This window comes from Epargyreus clarus, unplaced genomic scaffold (assembly GCF_041222505.1).
Source record: "Epargyreus clarus isolate Ecla_fem2 unplaced genomic scaffold, WU_Ecla_fem_2.2 ptg000019l, whole genome shotgun sequence".
NCBI classification, from domain to species: Eukaryota; Metazoa; Arthropoda; class Insecta; order Lepidoptera; family Hesperiidae; genus Epargyreus; species Epargyreus clarus.
Genome location: NW_027332227.1, coordinates 7,294,369 through 7,302,528, shown reverse-complemented (window position 1 = coordinate 7,302,528; position 8,160 = coordinate 7,294,369). Strand labels below are relative to the sequence as shown.

The following is an 8,160-nucleotide window of genomic DNA, read 5'->3' as shown; positions in this document are numbered from 1 at the left end:
TAGGTAGTCGTTGATTAATATGTAGATTGTGTTATTTTTCTATTAGCTATTAGCTATATATTATTTAATATTATATTACCAGTAGTATTTCTTAATTATGTAAACATACCGTTACCTAATTTAATGGTATTTGTATTGGAGTAACTGCAAAAAGCTTTATAAAAGCCACCGCAGGTGACTTCGTATTTCGTCTATAATCAATTAGCATCGATAAAGCCCAACCGCCATATAAAATTACCAAAATAAAAAACAAATTCGATACTAAAACAACACGGTACGTTTACGAAGACTATAAGATAAACATCGTTCCTCCAGAAATAACGGTCAAGGAATTTCTAATGCATAAACTAACACTAGGTGCGTCTTTGCACGATATAAGAGTTAGTGTAAGTAAATATTATTAGGTCATTGATATGACGTACTATAAATAATAACATTAGCAACTGAATTATGTAATCAATTGCAGCTAAACCGTAATAATTGTTAATCGAAACTAATTTATACTAAGATTATTAATTTAACGATTAGTACATTTAATTTTTTTATTTATTTTCAAACATTGCTGATACCATATTTTTAATGGAAGGGATTACAATAATCAGAATACTATTTTGTAACACATTGTATAAATTATGCATGCTACTCAACGATAGATGGCGTTAGAAGACTATCCGATTGATTGCGCTATTCAAATAAAGTCTAGTTGCACTGTAGGATCATATTTGTGTTTGTGGTTTTTGTTACAATAATTTATGCTATAAATTGCTCTAATTTGATAGGTTTTAATTCGATTAAGTAGCCTCTAATTTGATAAGGTATCTGAGACAAATATTTATTATAAATAAATAAATTAAGTACTAATTAACCGTTCATGTAATTTCGCGCTTCTACAATTTTTTATAATTACGTACTTATTTTAATAAACGAATATTATATAATTTTTAAATGATATGTTTATCAGTATTTATAATAGGAATCAATTAAAATATAAAGACCATAATTTGCGAAAATGCACCTATGGAAGATTAAATGTTATGATATTGTAAGACTAAATGGCGCGAAAGGAAACATTTGTCAACACCACACGGCAACTAGTTAGCTAAGACATGCTAAGATCGCGTGTGGACGGCGCAGCGTCACCTGGCGACCGTATACGTCATTTATCTGAACACGCTAGCTATTATTATTATGGTATTATTTTATCGCCTCGCTACTGCCAACACTCCGTCCCATCTGTAAAAAGCGAATATAAACCTAAACGTCGCTGAGATCGCCCGCATTATCTCGTGATTATCGCGTGTCAAAACATCGCCACGCTCGCGATACTCCGCATGTAATCTGATAAACGATGTACGCTGCACGCTTCGCGCTTCTGCGCCATCTTTTTCCCGCATATGCCAGCTGCGTCGTGCCGTCTCGCTCTGCGGGTCATCCATTTCATTCATGCGCGGTACACCTCGGCGGGCGCGCTGTTTACAGACACAAACAAACTGTACACTGCAAACCGCTTTGCTTTAAGTACGAGACCGTGAAAGTGATATTATTAAATGGTTCTATCTCGCTCACAAAGCCGAGGGAAAAGTTCAGAGCGCGCCGCTAGATGGCGTTAGGGGTTGAGTTTTGTGAAATTAATGTCACATTTTGGGCGCGACGTTGCCGGACTTCGCCACTCGGTGCGGTGGCGGCCCGTAGTCCATATAACGGCAGGCTGTTGTACGTATTCACAGTTTTATTACGTTAGCATAGAGCTTATATTGAGTCGAATGGTGGCACGTGTAAGCTGGTAACTGTGTGAGCGTCACGTAAATATTAAGGATCTATCCAATGCATTGTGGTTAAAGCGGAGAGCGATATAAGTGGCGCCGTTTTTAAAATTGCTACAAATATTTATCTTAAGAGAGAATTAAGTACAATAACACTGATTCAATAAATAATACGCCCATTTGTTATTTATCTAACGCCGCTACTTAACAAAAGATCTTCAGTTAAGTCTGTCTTTGTTTTAAAGAGCCAAAACACGAGCGACAATTTATGATGACGTCCATCGACGATTGCCGCCTGTCGTCAGTGATCGTCGACGATCGTAAGTGACCGCCGGAGAGCATTGTAGATTGGATGAGTCGCTAGTATAATAGTTCGCTATCGCTTATGCGTTTTATCCCTAGTTTGCACGAGTCCTTACCATCGCGATACACACACGTAGCTGTCAGTAGCTAATGCGAGCGATGCGCCGTGATCGCTTATTGTGGCGCGCGGTTTATACCGTTTAATTCAATTTAGTAATTGATACGTTTGTCGGTCGACTCTGCCGCTTTTATACGCGACGCTTGCGCGAATAAATATTGTATTGTTGTACCACTCTTTAATTTGTAAATATATTTTTTACCAATTGTTTTATTTATTAATAGTACTCAATTACCAACTCAATATTTATTAAGGTCCTTATTAAGATTAGCTTCTGTATCAAAGTATTTAAATAAAAAATTAAACCTTAGAAAAAAATATTTTTTTCTTAAATCGATTTGCAAGGTCATATTATTATTTATTACTTAACCTAACTTTAACCCTAATACGCTTATAAAAGACGTACCTAACTTCTAAGTACACCTCTAAGTGTTTGCGATCTGCGTAATCCGAACGCAAGTCCAAATAAGAGCAAAATTGTCAAACTGACAACTCCCTAAACATGGTAATTCACGCTCCGCATTCTTCGATACTCCACTCAACCGTTGACGTACACACTTACAAAACATATTTTCATTACCTCCATTTCGAACTAAAGAAGACTCTAATCCGCAAAGTTTAAGTGATATGACGCGTCATCGTTATAAGCCGTTTCGCTTCTGTACAACACACATATGCACTGTGCAACAGTAGGTGTTGTACAATATGACGCGTATACTTACTATAAATGAAATGTGTAGCTTTCACAGCACACAAGCGTAGCGCGATGTTTCGTTGCGAAGATTGCGCATTTTGAGCGCTAACGTTGTACGTATGGAGTCGTTTTTGGCTCGTTGGCTTAGAATCTGGCTTATAATCTTTTTGTTTCAAATTAAACACATAGTCGGTAAACGCGTGACTTGTTATTGTGTGTATTAGGTTACTTTAATCACAATTTGGAGTGGGACGTGGTATGGCTTTCGAGGCGACCTAGCAACAAAGCCAAATTGAATTATCGTATGGACACTGTTTTATTAAGTGGGCCTTTTTACGCGATACGTGGCTTTTGAACGGAGCAATTTTGGATTGATGTTTTAACGAGTATTGATTGTTTTAAACTGTTGATGTTTTAATGGACTTTGCCATTATAAGGGCTCTTAATATGGGTACATCTACGTATATTTACTTCTTTCTGTTTGTTTTAAATATTATTCGATATCGATGTTGCTTTATGAATTATCTGTTAGATAGAATTCGTTATTGTTTGATGTTGTGCATTGCGTTACAAAGGTTAATTAACGGCCAATTATTCATTTCATTAATTATATTCAAAATTAAATTATTCGTTAAAAAAATCGTTTTTGTTTAATACACCAAAAGAAATCAACCATGCATACGTGGGTCACTAATTAAACAGAATTAAGAAAAGAAATAAGAAAAGAGAATTAAGAGAAAAAATTAAAAAAAGATAGTTGTACATCGTAGAGTATAGTTGTACATGATTAAATCGCGTACGTTTTTGGCGTACTATTATGCAATATGAACGGAGAGAACGAGATGACACATAGTGCCCTGTTTTTCAGATACATATATATCTATTAATGTTTGTACAAACTGCTCTCAAATTAAGGATGCATCTACTTAGGGAAGTAACATACGGACGACATTGTGCTAATACAAGTACGACATACGACATTTAATGTTTACGACTATTGCTGAATACTTGCGATACCTACGACCTTCAGGTACGATCGCCGTCACAAACCGTCGCACGTGTGTTCAAGCCCTATTTTTTTTTAAACTCGCAGGCTAGTGAGATTTCTCAGACGTTTTCTTTCACAGTCATAGCAAATGCTTGTTAATTTTAAGGCACATCACTTTAAAAAATCAGGCCTGGGATTCGAACCTCAAACTCACAGAATGAGAGTTTTGAACCACCTTGCAGCTACTGCTTTTAGACGTACGTTTATGTAAATTCAACCAGTATTGTAGTTAGCAAATAGGTGAATTATTTTCTTACATAATACTATAATTAGTACCTATGTAGTAGCGCAACCTGCGTATTATAAAGACGAATCTCTGAAGGTTGTAGAGCCCTTTGTGGTTTGACTCTGGCCGCAGTACCGCCACACTTATTTGTGCCCAATAACACCAGTGCTGCTGTGTTCTGTGTTCTGGATTGTTAAGGGTGAAATATTTTTCCGAGGCATTTCAACTAAGCCCTCAGGAGTAGCAAGGATTCTGTAGTCTACCTCGGTTAGGACTCTACAAATTTTACAAATTTGATTACATAAGTCTATGGATGGTAGTAGCAACTCACAATCAGCTGGACTGCATATTCCTTTGCTAATTCTGTTTAAAAAAACTATTTTATTACTTAATCCTATAATAGTGTGTTTAGTGGCCCAACCTGCATATTACGAAGACGAGACAAAGAGTCGGTAGGCGTTTGGGCGGGGGAGGGCGGCGACGCGTGGTGCAGGCTCACAATATGATGTTAAACACATTAACTTCTAACTCAATCCATTAACTTTACACTTACCAACCCTATGCTGAGCATTGCGGAGAAAGAAGATTTTGTTGTAATATTTATTCTTGGTTATGTGAAGAAGCGTAACTTTGTAATAAGAAGTGATTATCTATCTTCTGGACCTTCGTGTATTAATTTGAGCAGTAAGAAGGCATACAAAGCATACTAACTTAGTGCTCAGGGGGTAGCGACTTAGACCTTCTACTGCGTCTCCTTCGACTATTTCTGCCTCATAACAGCAGCGTTAGGCGCAGCTGTGTTCAGGTTTGGAGGGTGTGGTAAGGGAGACTTACTTTTTCGAGGCGTTCCAGCTTAGTCCTCAAGGGTAGTGGCGCATCTGTGGCCGACCTCAGGTAGGAATATCTAGTCCTATCTGGGGTTGATTACAGATGTCCACGGGCGGCAGTAGCCACTTACCATCAGCTACAATATATCCTATATTATAAAAAAACAACAACATAGCTTAGTCTTAATAGTGATTTGGTTCGTTCCAAAATCAAATTTAAAAAAAGAACAAAATATGTGTTTTAAAATAAACAAAGAATAAATGTCTAACTTGACTGTAAATTACTAGTACGAGACAAAGCGGCAGGCATGGGCGGGGAGGGCGGCGCTTGCAACGGCGTGCAAGCAAAATTCTATTAAACACTTCGTCATAATTACATTGCCGTCTAATTAATTAATAAGACAGTTCAATAATACACCAGTACCAAAAAGAAGGTGGTAGAAACCTTTGTGATTCCACTCCGGCGGTACCACTGCCACATTTATTTCTGCATCATAACAGCAGTTAACGCTGCTTTGTTCTGGTTTGAAGGGTGTGGTAAGGGAAACTTACGTCTCAGAGGTATTCCAGCTTAGTCCTCAAGGGTAGCGACGCATCTGTGGCTGATCTCAGGTAGGAATATCTAGTCCTATCTGGAGCTGATTACAGATGTCCACGGGCGGCAGTAGCCACTTACCATCAGCTACAATATATCCTATATTATAAAAAAACAACAACATAGCTTAGTCTTAATAGTGACTTGGTTCGTTCCAAAATCAAATTTAAAAAAAGAACAAAAAATGTGTTTTAAAATAAACAAAGAATGAATGTCTAACTTGACTGTAAATTACTAGTACGAGGCAAAGCGGCAGGCATGGGCGGGGAGGGCGGCGCATGCAACGGCGTGCAAGCAAAATTCTATTAAACACTTCGTCATAATTACATTGCCGTCTAATTAACGGTTCGGTGCAAAAATGTGAGTATGGAGATGATTTATTGTATAGGTAGTTAATGGCCTCATATGATTCATATGGGTTATTTGCATAATTAGTAGTAGATGTGTAGATGATGTTGTGTAGTCACTGCTGGTTATTGACACCTGTAGCAAACAGATTAATGGTGGTAGGACCAGTGATGTTTGACCAGGTTTTTCTTTGTTTTTTTTTTTTTTTTATAATAAAGGAGCAGCAGACGAGCACGCAGTCCACTTGATGGTAAGTGGCCACTGCCCCCTATAGGCATCTGTAATCAACCCCAGATAGGATTAGATATTCCTACCTGAGGTCGGTCGCAGATGCGCCGCTTCCCCTGAGGACTAAGCTCGAACGCCTCGGAAAAGTCTGTCTCCCTTACCACACCCGTCAAACCAGAACACAGCAGCGCCTAACACTGCTGTTTTTAGGTAGAAATAGGTGTGGCGGTGGTGCCGCCGGAGTCTAACCACAAAGGGTTCCACGACCTTCTAACACTGTACCACTGTCACACCTATTTTCCACACCAGTTTCCTTATCTTAGAAGGCGACTATCTTAGCCCTCAGTCAACACACGTGTGATCGTCTTCAGGTATTAAGTTTATTTTATGCGGATTTGGTTATACATGTCCATGGGCGGCAGTGACCACTTACCATCAGATTAATTCAATAATAAACCGTTAATTTATTAAAAAACAGAGTAAGCTAAAAATAGGCGCTTGAAGTTTTTCTTATAATTATTTCTCATTTTATATTTGTGTATCAAATAATAATTTATTACTTTTTCTAAAAATCAAGATTGAATAAAAAATGAATTGTCCTTTTGAGATGAATCCTATTTTTAAATAAGTTTAACAGCAAATTATAAGCACTAACGATAGAAATAATAGCTTAATCACATAAACAACAATCAATTGAACGTTCGTTAATATATTCGTATGTTTAGTGATTTATGCAAAGTGTGAAACCTTCAGATTAATTGAGAATTCGGTTGCGTAGGAAAGACATCAACGCGCTGTCACCGTCTATTTCTGCGATTGACGCTTCTACATTCATATAAGAGTCTCTATAGTAGAGTTCTGTGTGCTGTGAGTACCGTGGATATGCAAACAAGTGAATAAATACCCAGGTTTAGATAGATTGCGTATGAACAGATGTATGTATACCACTGTTATTATGTAGGTACGTCTGGACAGAGACGTTCTTCCTAATCTTCGTTCTTCCTAAGTCAGTAGGGTGAGTAGGTACAGCGCCATACTGATTATTGAGTGATTAATTCCTGTGTACAAATTACGTGTATACTACGTGAAAAGATATAAAAACATAGTAAATCAACTATTTTCGAAATTAAAAAGAGGCATTTTGTAAACGTAGTAAAAAGAGGCATTAGTAAATCCTTGATCTCTTCAATTGAAAAATACTTACTTGATAATAATAAATTATTTATAAAAATACTTCCACTAAAAAGTATTTAGTACATTGTAAATAATATTCAGCACGTATATAATTAATTTATCTTATATATAAAATTCTCGTGTCACAACTATCTATTTTTTATATCCCTATGTGATAAGGGTTGTTCACTTTTAACATTTAAAAACGGGCCAGCTAGTATTATTATAATATTAGTCTACTATTAACCTTGATATCACTTACTTAAATGATATTTTTTGAGTTTTTGTTATTAGATCGTGAAGGTTCACAGCTGGAAATAAAGTTTTCCTACCTAGGATTGCGGTGTGCTCCGAAACTAGTTTCCTCCACTCTTCTTCTAATAGAAGAAGTTATATTTTCATTTGCTGAGGTACAGGGATTATTCAAAGATCTTTTACTTAAAGATTATATTGTGCAAAAGTGCAATAAATAAAAATTGCTCATATTTTAATATACCAAAAATGTCATCTATTTAGTTCTCAGAATTATCAAACTAGTACGAAGCACTTTCATCAAGAGAGCATATTAAAAAGTGTATTCAGAAATGTAGTGTTACTTTTCTTTAATAGGTATAAATGTTCTTGTATGTGGAAAACTCAAGTGGAAGGGAGAGACAACGGGACTTGCATCTAAAGCAATACTCATTTCATTGCAACCCAAGAAAAGCCCTTTATAAGTCAACCACGCAACCTATTTTGGGCCCTACGTGTCGTATTTTAGTCGCATAGTCGAACGCGAGTAGTTAGCCTTATATGCTCTTGTGTATATTGTCAGTCCTATGGGTGAAATTAAAGGGT

At 36.8% G+C, this 8,160-nt stretch overlaps 1 protein-coding gene across 1 annotated transcript in view; it reads left to right on the top strand.

The window, feature by feature from the left end:
* Positions 1–1,461: 1,461 nt before the first annotated feature.
* Positions 1,462–8,160, top strand: part of LOC140750199 (uncharacterized) — a 46,565-nt gene continuing 39,866 nt past the window's right edge. Inside the window, exon 1 of the mRNA XM_073083613.1 lies at positions 1,462–1,713. The gene's annotated coding sequence lies outside the window, so the exon portion shown is untranslated. The remainder of the gene's footprint in view (positions 1,714–8,160) is intronic.